Below are 17,078 nucleotides of genomic sequence, written 5' to 3' on the forward strand. Positions count from 1 at the left end.
TTTACTCTTCCCGTGTGGTTCAAGACGAGACCTAAAGAGAATTTGGGAACTTGTATAGCTAACTAAGCATCTGTATTTTGGTTCATGTTAGTAATGAAATGTTCTTAATGGGACTTCTTCAGCAACTAAGGACAAACTGCCTATTCGCTGAAACCTCCCACAGAAAAGCCAGGGTTCATGGGTCCTACGGTGCACACTCCCTTTGCCACTCTCATCCTCTCAGTCTGGTGATGGCCGTCAACTCGACTTTGAGAGAAGTCTTGCTGGAAATGTTTATAAAACTTTCACTTAATTTCTTTACAATTTAAAGCAAACACCTTTTTCTAAAGAATTGCTTCTCAGATGATTATATAAAATATACATGCTTTTGCAAGTTAAAAAAATGGAATTAACCACTTTTGACTAGGTAGGTCTTTCTAAAGATTCTTTCAAAAAGCGTTAGCGTTCTGTGGGTTGAAGGGGCAGGCGAGCCCTCTCTTTGACTGTCAGGAAAGAGTGGGGAAGGCAATGAACTCCATGAACTTCATGTAATCCCCCCGTCTGTGTCCTCCGAGACAAGCTGTTTTTACAAATCACCTCTTCTGTATGACTGGTCACTGTTTTATCCACTCTTCCTAGGCCAGCCTTGACCTGACTCGATCTTTAAAATTATTTTCTTTGGACAAACCAAGTGTTTGTGAGTAAACCCTACAACTCACTCATTAGTACTCCCTTTTGAAGGATGTTCTATTCAGAAAAAGAGATCATTTCAGGCGTGAGATTTGCTGTGACATCACCTTAAAGTGATAATGTACATTAAGGAAACTAGGCAACTATGCTGTGATGAAAGAAAGAGAAATTTTTACTTTGGCTTAAAAAAAAAAAAAATCACTCTTTCCATTTGCTGCCCAGGAAGCCATGAGGAGATGGTGATTGATCTGCTTTGCATATGGATTTTTGTGTTTTTAAGTGGGTGAGTTTCATTTATGGCAAAGTGGAAAGGGGGAGGTGGTCTGTTTCAGCTGAAAGAAATTTCTAAGCAGTATATGTAAACACAGCAAAATCAAACAAATGCAATGGTGGTTGGTGTAATGGACTGGCAGTTGTTATCATGACATAAAATTCTTCCCCAAAGTGTCTTCTCTCAAGAATGAAGACCCCGCGAATCACTTTTCGGACCTCATTCACCAAAGGTAGCGGGAGACACTGCTATATCCACTGCCATTCAGAAAGGTGGGGAGCCCCTTAATGACTGTATGTGCCTATGTTTCCTTATCCCGTGGAAGAGAAAACAAGTGTCCCCGATATGTTCCTTCTGGGTTCTGGGTACGGACCCATCCAGTAATAAATGTGTGGTGTCTGTGAGTTGCCGACAATCCTGCATCCGGTTCTCTTGGAGTCCTTTGATTTTAAGTTCAGTTGAATGGAATTTTCTTGCAAGCGTCAGAAGACGTCCAGTTCTTCCTTCCCTCCCCTTTCAGAAACGAAAGTGAGTATTGGGAAGAACCGCTGTGTACAAGATGTGTCGTGTCCCCGTGAAAGTGAGTGGGTGTCGGTCTGCGCCCGGCAGACCACAGACGTGTGCAGAGGCAGGGGCGGCCCCGTGGCCCCGCATTGCTGTGCTTAATGGCCCCGACCTGCTTCGCGCTCCCGTTGCAAACAACACTCGCTCCCCGCCCTGCCCTCCGCGTCACTGCTGTACACTCACCACTCAGTGAATAAAGTGTGTGCTTTATTCTATCCACAGACGCCTCCACGCCGTGTTTCCTTGCTCCTCTGCACCCTTTAACAGTCTGTCCTGTTCGAAGAAATACTGGTCTGACTTTTGATGACCAGCACAAAACCAGAATCAAACCAAAGCCTTAGGAATGCATTTTTAGCACACAGGAGGGCTGTGGAGAGGGGGAAATGCAACAAATAGCAATGGTACATTCCAGGACAGTCCAGTAATCAGACCAAATTGACCATGTTGGCTGAAGGGAAAATACGTATTTTTTAGAGGGAGAGTGCGTAAGCGCGGGTGGTGTTGGGGAAGGAGAGAATCTCAAGCGGACTCCCCGCTGAGCGCAGAGCCTGTCCTGGGGCTCGATCTCACAACCCTGAGCCATGAGCCATTATGGCCATGAGCCAAAATCAGTAGTTGGACGCCCAACCCACTGAGCTACCCAGGCACCTCTAAAGGGAAAATATTTAAAGAGAGCCGTTGGGCTGTGCTGGTCTATCTGGTGTTTGGTTTTGCGACACAGCAGTGCCAGTCTCATCATCTGGACAGGAAGGGGGAATTGAAGTTGGGGGAAAAGAGCTTGTGAACCACGGCGAGTGGGGGTTACTTACCAGGAAACTGCAGTGCGATGGTAGAAATATGCCTTTCAGAGCTTTGACCTCCCCTGCGTTATCAGACTTTAGGTGAAGCAATCTCCTAGATTTTGATTTGCACGTTATTCTCACTGCCACACATTTGCACCTACTGAAAAACACGATGTATTTAGACTCGAGATGGCCTATTCTGACCATAGCCGTTCTACGGTGTGTCTGTCAAGCTCGTTGGCTTAGTCAGTTCAAGAGGCTATTAGCAGACTTCCATAGCCTGGATGGCTGGAACAGCAAACATTCGTTTCTTACAGTTCTGGAGTCTGGGCAGTCCAAGATCAAGGTGCTGGCAGATCTGGTGTCTGGTGAGAAAGTGCTTAGGTTTGTAGACAGCAGACTTCTGGTTGTGTCCTCACAGGGTAGAGAGAGGTAGCAAGCTCTTCTGTCTCTTCTTATAAGGGTGCTAATCCCATCATGAGAGCTCTGCCCTCATGATCTAATAACCAAAGGCAATGCCTCCTAATGCAGTCCCAGTGGAGATGAGGATTTCATCATATACATGAGCGGGGCGGGGGAGGTGAGGGAGACACAAACATGCACTCCGTAACACCCATCCTGGGGCCAGTCGCACTAGCGTTCATGTGGGTCCTCATCACAAAGCCGGAAACTGAGACCGTGGGAATCAGGGTTCTGTTCATTTTGCAGACAGTTGGCACGTTGGGTTTACTAGTGTAGGAAACGGGTCAGGAGGCCCAGCTAGAGGCCTGTGTTCCATTCACTTCTGTCCCCACCTGCACTGGCATCACCACTCTGGGCTCTGACGACTGCAGGCCGTGTTGACCTTCAGCCTTTACCTTGAGCTCTCCGTGGCTTTTGCCACAGTGATCACCATTTCATTGAACGCTGACCCCCGTGTCACTTAAGTCGTTCGCCCTCACACACAGCCGGGTTCACAGCCCCGGGCTCTTCACTGCGCCCACTGCTGTCCCTCCCACCATGCCCCACCTTCGAATCTGGCCCTTCGGCTCTTCCAAAGCCCCACGACTTTCCTGAACACACCATGCCCTCTCCTGCCACTGGACCGCATTTCTCTCGTACAATGTCCAGTTCTCTACGGAGGTGGAGAGCGGGAGGATCTGGCCCCAGGGACAGGAGGTAACGGCAACACTGACTGTTTGAAATCAGTCATCCAGAGCTCTTTGGAGTTACCCGTGCGAATTTCCCATGGGCTCCGTTTGCCCTGAATCAAAGACAAGCCAGAGTTCACACCCTTTCTAAGAGCCTGCCTGGGTGAGCCCAGCCCAACCTGCCCCAGGAAATTCTTTGCACGCCTGTGGCTGAACATCACGTGTGACACTACTCAAACTCTGCCCAGTGCTGCAAGCTTGGCGTGTGTTTCTTCTCCTGCGTTGAACTGCGGTAAGGTCTCTGGTGAGTGCCAGGCTTTGTGTGAACCATGCTTCTCACGACAGCCCTACAAGACGGGTCACTGTGGCTCGGCTCTACAGGTGAAACCAAAGTTCAGTGGCTAATGCGATGTGCCTGATCATCAACCAGCAAGCCGCAAAACTGGGACTGCAGAGGCCTATCTTCAAATCCCATGCCGTTCTCTTCTGCGTCTCCATGACCTTCCAAAGGCGAGGACTGCCTCTCCCACATTCCAGATCTTCCGAGGTCGACTGCAGAGCGGAGGTTCTCCCCGTGAGACTGGCCATTTACCTTCACTAGGCTGTGAGCCCCATCACGGCTGCCAAGTTGCTAGTACGAGCAAGCTTGGGGGATCTCACTAGCTCCGTATCTTAGGACCAGTTCTTCCGCCTCCCTAGGCCTCAACTTGTTCATCTGCAAAATGGACAGAATACTAATCCCCATCAGAAGACTGTTGCTTCATTTTAACTCATGTTGAGCACCAGACAGTACCCAGGACATAGTAATTGCTCAAGAAACACCAGTGATCTTCATGAAGAGTAATTGGCCCCAAGAACCCCTGCTACTCTGAGCCTCAGTCTCCTCATCAGCAAATTAGGAGTGAATACCGGCATTCTGGATACATCCTGGGGGTTGTGAGGCTGAATGAAGCAAGGTGGAGGGCTCAGACACAGAAAAGCGTTAGTTACACTGATAGGTGGTTTGGGGGAATGAGGGTTTCTTGGTACTACTTAGTACTACTACGACTACTAAATAGTTTCATCACTCAAGAATTTTAGTTTTGGGGGGCGCCTGGGTGGCTCAGTGGGTTAAGCCTCTGCCTTCGGCTCGGGTCATGATCCCAAGGTCCTGGGATTGAGTCCCGCATCGGGCTCTCTGCTCAGCGGGGAGCCTGCGTCCCTCTCTCCTCTCTCTCTCTCTCTGCCTGCCTCTCTGCCTGCTTGTGATCTCTGTCAAATAAATAAATAAAATCTTTTAAAAAAAAAAGAATTTTAGTTTTTTGTTCTAGGCTTCTTCTCCCCCAGTTTTCATAAATACCACAGCGTGAAAGCAAGCCCACAACTTATTTTATCTGCTTTAATAACAGCCCGCCCTTTGTCCAGTAATACTCGAGGCTTGAGATCCTCTGAAAATGTGCCAGTGAGGAGTAATAACAAATTATCACACAGTAGCTGAGTCCAGCTGTGGGGTCAGACTCGCTGGGGTTGGGGTTCCACCTCCTCCAATAATCAGCTGTGGAACTACTGACAATTTGCTTAACTTCTCGAAGCCTCAATTTTGCTTTCTGTAGGAGAGGAGTAATAATAGCGACCTCAAAGGGTTATTGGCGAGCCTCCGGTAGAACAGAGACTGGCACCATACAAGATGCACAGTGACAAGCTTTTATTAAAAAAAAGTCGCTGTCATGTAATGAGGAGCTGTTTGTGCCCAGCCCTGAGCTGGGCATATCTTGTGGTTTATCCCACACAGCTCTTTACGTCAGGCCTCCACCAGCAACCCGCCCCCCACCGCCGCCAAGCTCCCCAGTTTCGAGATCAGCATGTAGGCAAGAGTCATGCGGAGAAGGGCTCGGGTCCCCTCCACGGGCGCTGTGGCCAGCCAGGGTGGCAGGCTGCTCAAAACTGTAGCATCCCAAGCTGTCAGCTCGGGGCTCAGCTCTTCCCAAGGGTTTTGTTTTGTTTTTTAAGATTTTTATTTATTTATTTGACAGACAAATCACAAGTAGGCAGAGAGGCAAGCAGAGAGTGGGGGGGAAGCAGGCTCCCCACCGGGCAGAGAGCCAGAAGCGGGGCTCGATACCAGGACCCTGAGATCATGACCTGAGCTGAAGACAGAGGCTTTAACCCACTGAGCCACCCAGGGCCCCTTCCCAAGGGGTTTCGAAGCTGTGGGGCCGCAGTGCTTCCGGGGTCAGGAGGATCTCCCTAAGCTGCCTGAGGAATCCTTTAAAACACCATCTGTGGAAGAGCTGAGATTGCTTTTCATGAAAGATGCCTTTGCTTCCAGAAAGATCTTTCTGACTGTATTATTTCAAAACAACCAAGGCAGCAAAAGTTGAGCTGCCAGTCCTTACAGTATTGGGGCATATTTCCTCGGTTCCAGAAAGCCACCAGGCCTACTCAGTCCCTCCTGCCCATCGCGGGAACGGGGTTCCTGCTTTCTGCAGGGCCAACCCTGCCTGGGTGTGTCGCCAGCCCTGCCCTTTTGGACGCGCTCATTGTTGGCCAGAAAGTGCTGGGAAGGGTGGGGACTTGGCTCTGGCAGCTTTTGAGAAAGCCCAGGGTGGTCAAAGGACTAGTGCCCAAAACTTCTGGGAATCCCAGCCCTGTGCTTGAGAACCTGCCTCCACGCCCTAAATTTCCTACACCCCCCCTCAAACCCCGTCCTGTGGTAGGCGAGGACTCTTGACAAAAGTCAGAATCTTCCCCCATTCCACTCCTACAGCCCTCAGGGATGGGCAGTAGTGGGTCAGGGCCCTGGAGGAGGGGTAATATGTCCACATTTAGTTTACTTTCTAATCTCAACTGGATAAAAATGCTCTCTGGGCCGCGCCATTGCCATTGTGCCAAGTACAATGGCCGCCCCTAGAGAGGTTTTTTCCCTATTTATTTGTGCTTGTCCCCCTGCGGCTGCGTCTTAACTCAGCCCTTCCCCTCAGATAAAAAGACAAGTAGTCTTGGGAAAATTTCTCCTCCAAAGCAGAGGCAGTTTCTGCTTTGCCCTAAGCATGTTTTAGTGGCGGGACCTCCCAGAACATCCCTGAGGGCCTGGAGGCCAGGCAGAGCCTTGGGCGGCTTCCAGACACAGAGTTTGGGAATCTGACTCAGGTATAGGAGTCCGGATGGTAGGGAGAGAGAAGGTGGAGGGCAGCAGCAGCAGACATTCGGTGAGGGCCTCTGGAACACCAGGTACTGGCCTAAGTACTTGGGAAGATTAGTTCATTTCATCTGCAGAGGGTAAGCCTAGGACGAGGAAAGGCCCCCTGGCAAGGGGGTAGGCTTCTAACCCCTCCCATCAGATCCAAAAGCCGCGTTCCTCCGAATGCTGTCACCGTTCTCTGGGGGTCTGTGAAAACCAGGCTAGCACGTGGTTTTCTAAGGATTTGCCAGAAGGACCATCTTTGCAAAGACAAACACCAGCCTCTCTCGGCAAGGTGGAGCCTGGCCATGAATAACAACACTTTGTTCTAAACTGGACACATGTTGGCACAGAAAGAGTAGGTCCTTTCGTTCCTGCTTTTATGTTGGAACATACCTCTCGTAATGAAAGCTAAAAAATGTTCATGGCCGTTACTTCCCATCAGATAGGAGCAAAACTCTGCTGGATTCTCCTGGGAGCTTTTTGTTTTCGTTTTGGTTTGAATAGAACCATTTCTAATGTCCTCCACATAAAAACAGGGTGTTTCAGACCATTCACAGTAAATTGCTAATATTTATTCATCATTAATCAAATGGCTTCTGCCAAGTGTTCACCTCTGGGTGCATTAGCAATGATCCCCACCAGAAGCACGGGTTGGGGGTAACCCTAGCGATGCAAATCAGAGGTTGCCTGATTTGTCCAGGCTCCCTCGGCTCCCCGTGGGAACAGCCAAGAAGGCTGGGCCCAGGTCTCACTACAAAGCTCCTGTTTCTGTGCACAAGGAGATTCTGATTGGGTAGATCTTGGGTGGGAGCTGAGAAGCTGTATCTTAAAACAAAATTGGAAAGCTTCCATGGGATTCTTGATGGATCCACCAGGTTTGGGAACCTCTGCCCCGCACCTACTCCTCGTGACATAGTCTCAAGTCAAGAGCAGAGCCAGTCTGGGACTAACCCGAGCATCTGTCACCAGGCTGGGTCACTCCTTGTCCCCCCTAATTCATGGAACCAGCAGTCAGACAAGGCCTGGAAGTCTGCCCTTGCAGAGAGGCCCAGGGTCCCCAGTGGCCTCCTACAGAGTCACCAGCATCGCCCTTTAGCACCCCTGGAGCCCAGCCCTCTGAGCAGATGACTTCAGAATCAGCTCAAATGTCACCTCATTTGCAAGAAGATTAAGAAGATTGTCTCCATTGAAAGAGAGAAGCCTGAGATGAGAGAGAACCAGTCAGCCTCACTGGTGCTGAAAGGGAAAACAATCTGTTTGCGTTTGTTCTCCCTTTCTCTGCCCACAACTGTAAGAAAACTCTGAATGTTGAAAAATGGCCTAGAAATCTTGCTTTTTTATCAGATGACTTATTCCCCCGCCCCCCCGCCAGTGTGCTCACTGTTTCTTCAGCTTATTATGTGCCAGCAGGGGAAGTGGAAAGAATTCCAGCGTTAAGTTTTCTACTGAGACAGGCCCTCCAAGGAAATTTGGTAACTACCTCCAGGGCCTGGCTGGAGCGGGAGTGAGAATCAGGAAGCCAGGACTTGTGATGACAAATTCTTCTTTTACTTGAAAGCAGTTGTTTTTATTTATTTATTTTAAGTAATCTCTACACCCAACGTGGGTCTTAAACTCCCAACCCGGAGATCAAGAGTTGCATGCTCTACTAGCTGAGCCAGCCAGGCACCCCCTAGTTGTTTTTGTTTTTAAACTTAATACATGAAAGCATCAATAGTGGGTTGAAATAGTGAACCCCCAATAGATACGTCCACCCAGAACCTCAGAATATGCCTTTATTTGGAATAAGGGTCTCTGCAGATGTAATGAAGGCAAGGATCTGGAGACAAGATCGTTCTAGATTTGGGTGGGCCCTTACAAGAGACCAAAAAGAAGACACAGAGGGTTGCCCAGGTGGCTCAGTTGGTTAAGTATCTGCCTTCAGCTCAGGTCATGATCCCAAGGTCCTGGGATGGAGCCCCACGTGGGACTCCCTGCTCAGTGGGGTGCCTGCTTCTCCCTCTCCCTCTGCCCCTCCCCCTGCTCGTGCTCTCTCTCCCTGTTTCTCTCAAGTGGACAAATTTTAAAAAGAAGACGAAGACACAAAGATACACGCAAAGAAGCCCATGTAAGGACAGAGGCAGAGATCCTACGTATGTGGACACAAGCCCCGGAACACTGGGAGCCACCTGAAGCTGGAAGAGGAAGGAATCTTCTAGAGCCTTTAGTGGGTGCATGGTCCTACCCACACCTTGGTTTGGGACTTTTGGACTCTAGAACTCTGAGAGAATAAATTTCAATCTGGGATCCTTGAATGGAGAAGTTTCCTTCCCTCCTCCCTGTGTAGCCCGAAAGCAGATGTTATGTGAAAACTCACATTTGGGGGGAAAGTGCAATGAGTGGAATGAAAGAAGGGAACGAGTGAGAAGTGCCCTGGGAGCTTGGCCTTTATCTTTCCACTCTTGGGTTCATACATTATTTCCCGTTGCTACTTTGTACCTGAATGTATTTCAGGTTTTAAAAATCTGTCAGAGCACTTTGGTTGGTTGTACAACCCCTACATTCCTGGTTTCTGGGTAAAGTGATAAACACTGTTATAACAAGGTCACATAGGATGAAATAACCTCCTGGAGGTCTGGGCCACCGGGAGCTGGTCAACTGGCTGGTGCGGAGGAGGCGTACAGTGTACAGGGCTTGTTGAATGACTCAAAATGTTTTTACTAGCTGTGCTAACTTCCCTTTATTCTCAATGGCATAAGCATCCCTAAGCCATCCTAAGATCTGTTCTTAAAATTTCAGTAACATCTATGCAGTATCTAAAGGGAGAAAGGAGATGCTTGGCGTTGTGGGAAATAGGAACGTGAATCCAATCAGGGGCGGGGCTGGGGTGGGTCACGTGAGGGGCGGGGCTCGCAGCTGCTGGAGAGCTTCTCCCTCAGGATCATGCACCCGCCAGCTCCGAGAAGACGCAGTCCCAGCGCTCAGCAAGCTGAGAGACTGGAGAGCAACGGAGAGGAGTAACCTGTAGATTAGACCTGGGTCCCAAAGCAGATGGAAAGTTCACAAGCTAAAAAAGAAATCAAAACAGACCAAAAACCTAAATGTAGACCCTAAACCTATAAAATTTCTAGGAGACAATTTTCATGACCCCAAGTTAGGCAAAAATTTCTTAGATACAGCACCAAAAGCATCATCCATAAAAATGTTAAAAAGTGATAAATGGAGATCCTATGCTTTTCGAAAGCTATCCTAAAGAGAGTGTAATCCCAAGCCTCAGCTGGGAAGAAATACTTGCAAATCACAGATCTGATGAAGGACTGGAATCCGGACTCCGCGAGAATTCGAATATACCGAGTGCTGGTGAGGACTCAGGGCAACCGGGATTCCCACCCGCTGCTGGCTGGGATGCAAAATGCAGCAACCACTTTGGAAAAGAGTTTGACAGTTTCTTATAAAATTAAACATACAGCTATCCTATGACCCCCGAATCCCACTGCTAGGTGTTTGTCCAAGTAAAGTAAAAAAAAAAAAAAAAAGTTGGTTCACATAAAAACTTGTACATAAGTATTTATACTGATTTTATACAAATTGCCAAACATCCCAAATGTTCTTTAACTGGGGAGTGGATAAGCAGCTAGGATTCGTCCCCACGGTGGGACCGTACTGAGCAATAAGAAGGAATAACGTACGGCAACAGAACTGGGGAGGCACAAATGCCTTGTGGGAATCAAAAGAGGAATCAGAATCAAAAAGTTACATAATGTCTGATTAGGTCTGTATGATATTCTAGAAAAGGTGAAGCTATAAGGGACAAAAAAACACAAATCAGAGGCTTCTAGGAGACAGAGGAGAGGATGGGTTGACTACAAAGGGGCATATGGAAATTTGGGGGAGAAATGTTCTGCTTCTTAATTCCGAGTCTCAGGGTTGTGAGCTCAAGCCCCACACTGGGCGTGGAGCCTACTTTAAATCAATCCATCAATCAATCAATCCTTACCAAACTGTATACCCAAAAAGGTGAATTTTGTTATATGTAAATTATACCTTAATTTTTTTAAATTTCCCCCAAAAGACAGAAAAGCAGTTCAAGTCTACATATTTTCAATGGCAATACTTTCGTATTGGGACCTGGGAGATGTTGTATAAGAAATGTGATCCCTATCCAATCATGAGAGGCTGATAGCCTTGCTAGGACGTTGACACTGTGCTAAGCACTAGAGATAAAATTGTGAGCAAACAGACATTGATCTAATAACCCCACAAATGTAATGGAGGGTACAGGTGTGTGAAGAATTACTTCTGATTAATTCTCCATTCTAGAATGTCAGCAAAGCCTCCTCTGGGGAAGGCTTCTCTTTGAGTTGCTTGGACTGGGCACGAGCTGCAGTGGGGTGCAGGATGGGGCAGTGGAGGGCGGAGCAAAGGATGACTGGTAAGTTTCTGGATTGCGCAACACCGTAGGTGATGCACCAGTCATGTACTTTGAAGAAGGAACAGATTTGGGGCGGGGAGGAAGACCATGAATTCAGCTTAGGAATGAGAGTTAAGCTACAGGAAACAACACCTGATTAAGGGTAAAACTATGCAGTGGGCCCAGCAAAAACCTTGGACATAAGTGTTTATAGTGGCATTATTCATAATAGACCAGAAATGGACATAACTCAAGTGTCCATCAACTGTTGAGTGGATAAATAAAATGTAATATATCCATACAGTGGAATATTATTTAGCAACATAAAGGAATGAAGTACTGATATTTGCTACCACGTGGGTGAACTTGGAAACATTATGTTAAGTGAAAGAAGCCAGGCACAAATGGAATGGAATGGTATTCCATGGAATGGGATGGTCTTCAAGAATATTGTATTATGTGACATTTCCAGAACAGGCAAATCTATTGAGTTAGAAGATAGTTTGGTGGTTGCCCAAGGCTGGGGGATGGGGAGAATAGGTAGACTGCTAAAGGGCATGAGGGTTCTTTTCATAAAGTGATGAAGATATTTTTCTTTTTTTTTTTAAGATTTTATTTGTTTAAACAAAAAAGATTTTGTTTGTCAGAGAGAGAGAGAGAGAGAGAGCACAAGCTAGGGGAGTGACAGGTTGAGGGAGAAGCAGGCTCCCTGCTGAGCAAGGAGCCCGATGCAGACTTGATCCCAGGAGCCTGAGCCGAAGGCAGATGCTCAACCGACTGAGCCCCCCAGGCGTCCCCAGTGAAGACGTCCTAAGATTAATTGTGATGATGGTTGCACGACTCTGTTACTATTTTAAAAACCACTACACGGAACACTTTGAGTGGGTGACTTATATGATATGTCGGTTCTACCTCAATGAAACTGCTTTTTAAAAAGGAAGAAAAATAATCCATATGAAGATGTTTTAGATGTTCTATTTAGAATATTGAAATCTAGAAATCACCCAAATAGCCCTTCATGGAAGGATAATTATAAACATTTTGACCTATCAATAAGCTAGAATTTACAAAACAATTAAAAACCCATCCAATGACAAGGAAGGGCAATTAACTTAGAGAGCTGTAAGTAAAGTTTATTTAATGCAGTGGAGAAAGATGCAATGGATTTGAAGAAGAGCAGAGAAGAACAAGATCCAGCGGAGTGTCAGCTGGAGAGGCAGGAGGGTGGGAGGCTGGCAGAGATGGAAAGCGGGAGCAAGGACAATGCATGTTCAGAGTTCTGACCCAAAAGGCTGTGTCAGAAGCGGTTGTGTTGGCTTTTTCCCTGGTAGGGAATAGACAAAAAGCTTAGGCAGGTTGGATGTACATTTATGGCTCAGGGTGAGGGGTGTTGAAATTGGTTCTATGTGTACGGAGGAAGGCATTGGTAGAAAAAGAGATTTCTAAGTTCTTAGCTCTTTCTTCCTTCTGTTCCCTCGCCACTGCCCTCCAAAACTGAGAACTTCTGGATGCACCCACTACCATTTTGTGCACTCCCTCAATGCCAGGTATTATGCTCAGTTTTTGCGTCCTTCAGCCCAGCATCCTTACGATGTGTTTATGAAGTAAGTATTATCATTCCCATCCTGCACATGAAGAACTATGCCCAATGGTGCCCACCCTAAATGATGGTGCTGGGACTCCAATCTGGACACTCCAATCTTCAGCCGGCAACACATGGTGTTTTGTTTTGTTTTGAAGCAGTTTCCATGCCCAACATGGGGCTTGAACCCATGACCCTGAGGTTAAGAATCACATGGCTCTACTGACTGAGCTAGCCAGGCGCCCCTCGGACGTGTTGGCAGCAAGACATGGCCCTGCTCACCAAAACCTTTCTCAGAGCTTCCCAAGCTGTCCCACCTTTCCAGCAACCCTACAGGAGGCCCAGCTGTGGGTGAGACCAGGGATTCTAGGACGTCACCACGTTGGTGTGAATTCACACCATATTGTGTGAATTAAGCACTAATAGTGTGTGGTAGAATTTGAATGCTGCCAGCAGCCCTCAATCCACAAGTCAAACACACTTGCAACTTGGTTCTCTGGAAGGTCCAAGTTGCCACACCCTTATGTGTTAACAGATTATTCTTTTTCTGAGGAAATTGCTCCTCAAATGAATTAATAATAACACTAATAATTAGTAATAAAAGATTGTTGTTCCTTGCCATCTAGGACCTGCCTGTGCTTGGCTCCAAACCCCACACCACGATCCCTTTTGTTCTGGGACTTTCCATAAACCATACTTGAATTACACTTAAAATTCTTACCGAGTGACAGGGCGAGATCCCCAGACACTGTGTGATTGTAGTGGCCGGGTTTCAGATGTTCTGCTCTGCTAGAGGCTTCTCTGTAAAGGATTCCCATTTCCATTCTCTCAGTTGTCTCTGCCAGAAGAAATCTCGGCGACCTGAGGCTGTTTGCAAAAGGACATTGAGAAGCTGCACTGATCATTCTCTTCTCTCTCTTTCCCTTCTTTGTCTTTCCCTTTACCTCCCCCTTAAGTATTTTGATCATGAAAGAAAAACAAACACAACTGTGTGATCCAGCCTGGGCACTGAAGCGAACCCATTGTAACACGGTGTTCAAAATACCAGGAGACCGGCCATGACCCCAGTTGCAGGATGAACTCGCCTTGACGATTTTGTTCCAGAATTTACCAGCATGGAATCTTCTACACACATTATTGTGGGCCCCATAAGACGGCAAAGTAATGTGCAGCCATCAGCCGAGAAAGGGAAATACCACTTCCTCAGGCTGGCTGACTATGGGAAAGGAGAGAACAGCTTCTTTAATTCTTGCCTCCTCCCTTTGTGGATTTGTGGTCCTGGCCCCCTCTGTCGGCATCACCTGGGAGCAGGCGGAGAAATGCAGAAGGCTGGAAAACAAACAAATAAATAAATGTTTACATTTTAAAGAGAAAAAAGAGAAAGAAAAGCAGACTCTCTGGTCTCACCCTAGACTTAGTGAATCAGAGCATGAATGTTACCAAGACCCCCCAGCTGATGCCCGTACAGGTTAATGTTTCACTGGCCCTGGCTCCGTAGTCTGAAAGAAAACCACAGACCCAAAATGGAGTCACTGATGCTAAGGCCCCACGTCAGCAAACCAAGACTTTATACCTAACCTAACAGCAGTCTCAACACCACCACCCCTGCCCCCAGGAATGTAACCTTTAACCAATCAACATAGAATTTCCTGGTCAGCACCAGAAATTTTCTGATAGACCCCATCTTTTCGCCTTAGGAGGGCAACCCTGCCTAAAACAATACATTCTTTGCTAATAATTTCCTTTTCTCTCTCCCTCTCTGCTTTAAAACCTTTACTTTTCTACAGCTCAACAGATCTCCTCTCTGTTTGCTAGATGGGCCACTGCCCAGTTCGTGAATCGTTCGATAAAACCAATTTAATCTTTTAAATTATTCAGCTGAATTGTTTGTTTAACAGAAGATTAGGCTCTTTTGCCAGTAATGGTGGAGTTTCTGGTTTCCCCTTCAAGGACCCTGAAGGGCCTTGTGCGCTCTCTTATCTGACAAAGCACCTGGTGCCATGCTCAGTGGGGAGTGGAGCCCTGAGAGGCGGCAGGTGGGAGGATTGAGTGGGGGTGGGGGGGGATGGCAGGTTGAAATCCTAACCGGTTCCAGTCCTTGGCACTGACTAGCACCCTTCTGTGTGTTGAATGATGACAGAAACAGCTGGTAGCTCTGTTTGAGGGGAATATAATTTTTATTCCCACTTGACTGAGAGGAAAACTGGGGTCCAAAAAGGTTCAGTACACAACCCAAAGTCACCCAGCTAGACAAAGGTACAGGAGAGAGTCTAGCCAGAACCTATATGCCAGTGTTTTGATTTTTTAAAAAAAATTTTTAAAGATTTTATTTATTTGACTGAGAGACAGAGATCACAGGTAGGCGGGCAGGGGTTGGGAGAAGCAGGCTCCCTGCTGAGCAGAGAGCCTGATGTGGGGCTCGATCCCAGGACCCTGAGATCATGACCTGAGCCGAAGGCAGAGGCTTAACCCACTGAGCCACCCAGGCCCCCCAGTGTTTTTGATTTTTATTATCACCACCTTCCAGGAGCCTTTTTAGGCATTTTGTCCTAATTGCTCCCAGTGATATTATGATTCCATAGTAAGAAATAGATCTTTGGTCTGAGTCCTGTTTCTGGCACTAATCTCCTGATGAAAACCATTGGAATTTCTTAAGTGTTAAGAATGATCAAGATGGGGACACCTGGGTGGCTCAGTGGGTTAAAACCTCTGCCTTCGGCTCAGGTCATGATCTCAGGGTCCTTGGATCGAGACCCACATTGGGCTCTCTGCTCAGCAGGGAGCCTGCTTCCTCCTCTCTCTCTCTGCCTGCCTCTCTGCCGACTTGTGATCTCAGTCTGTCAAATAAATAAATAAAATCTTAAGCAAAAAAAAAAAAAAAAAAAAAAAGAATGATCAAGGTGTCCAGGTCTGTACGTACTCCTCTGAACCACACCTGACTTCCTGTTTCTGCCCTGACTTTTGAAAAGCACCCGAGGGTGGGGGCTGCTTGCCCGGGGAGCCAACCTGGGATTGGCAGCCTGGAGTTTGCAGTCCCACCCTCGGGCACTCGGGGGAGTGAAGAGGGATTGGAATTTGAATGGATCACCGGTGACTAATGATTTAATCAAGCTTGCCTATGTCACGAGGCAGAAAAACCTAAAAGAAGTGGTCTCTCCAAAGAGCTTCCAGGTTGGTGAAGACGTGGGGACTGGGGGAGAGTGGCGTGCCTAGAACTTCCATGCCCCTTTCCGAAACCTTGCCCTGGGCATCTCTCCCATATAGCTGTTCCGGAGTTAGATCTTTTTATGATAACCCGGTAATCTAGTAAGTAAAATGTATCTCTAAATGCTGTAAGCTGCTCTAGCAAATTAATCAAACCTGACTGAGGAGGTCTTTGGACCCACCAACCTAGAGCTGATCGGTCAGAAGCACCAGTGACAGACAGCCTGAACTTGGGATTGGCATCTGAAGAGAGAACGGGGCTCGGGGCAAGCTTGTAGGACTGAACCCTTAACCTGTGGGATCGGATGCTATCTCCAGATAGATATTGTCAGAATTAAGATGAACTGTAGGATGTCCAGCTGGTGTCTGAGGATTCTTTGCTGGTGTGGGCAACTCTCCCTCACCCCATACACATTGTAATTGTGGCCAGGATCTTACTCCTCCATGAAATTTTAATGCCACAGACACACTTTATATCTGTTTATATTCTCTTTACGTGTGTTTATGTAAGTTTTTTTTTTTTTTTTTCACTCTCCCTGTAGAACCAGCTTTTGTGCTCTTGGGGATACAATCACTCTTATGGAGAATGCCTCCATTTTCCATGAATGACATGTGAACACTTACTGTGTGCTTGGCTGTCTTTATAGTGAGGAGCCTGGTGTCTGAGGCTCTGGAAAGACTGGTTTTGAGCAGAAAAGCGATGTTGGGGTCTTGGCCAGATGCAGTAACATCTCCCGTCAGGCAGGAAACAGTTGAGGTCTTGGGTTTCTTCTTAGCACAGTGGCTGCTGCAGGAGGAGCCGTGGACCATGAGTCAGGAGACCCAGAGCCCCGCCCCAGTCCTGCCACTACCTGCTCACATGCGTGGCTCTGGGTCATTCCATTTCTCAGCATTTCCATTTCCAGCCTTGAAACTGAGGGGTTTGAGCTAAATTGGCCCTTTTAAGGGGGAAAAAAAAAAAAAAAACCAGCTGTGCCTCCAAGGGGAGGCAGATTGGTGAGCTAGAAATAGCACACAGGACCTATCAGGGAAGCATCTCAGATCAGGGTTACAACGGTGCCTCCGGTGTCTTCCAGAAGGCCCTGCCCTTCGCTCCCACCTGCGACAGGAATTGTTTGGGCAGGAGCCTCATTTTTCCTTTGATACTAAGAAAACCTTATTTCGAAGAGAGTTCATAATGTTGTAACAATGCTGTATGTGGCTATCCTTACGTGGGGAGCACTGAGTAATGTGTAGACTCGTCCAATCACTGTATTGTATACCAGAAACTCATATGACCTTGTATGTCAACCATATTTCAATTTTAAAAAATCTTGTTTCTTC

Source organism: Lontra canadensis, unplaced genomic scaffold (assembly GCF_010015895.1).
Source record: "Lontra canadensis isolate GAN:19392208 unplaced genomic scaffold, GSC_riverotter_1.0 scaffold3, whole genome shotgun sequence".
In the NCBI taxonomy this organism is placed as follows: domain Eukaryota; kingdom Metazoa; phylum Chordata; class Mammalia; order Carnivora; family Mustelidae; genus Lontra; species Lontra canadensis.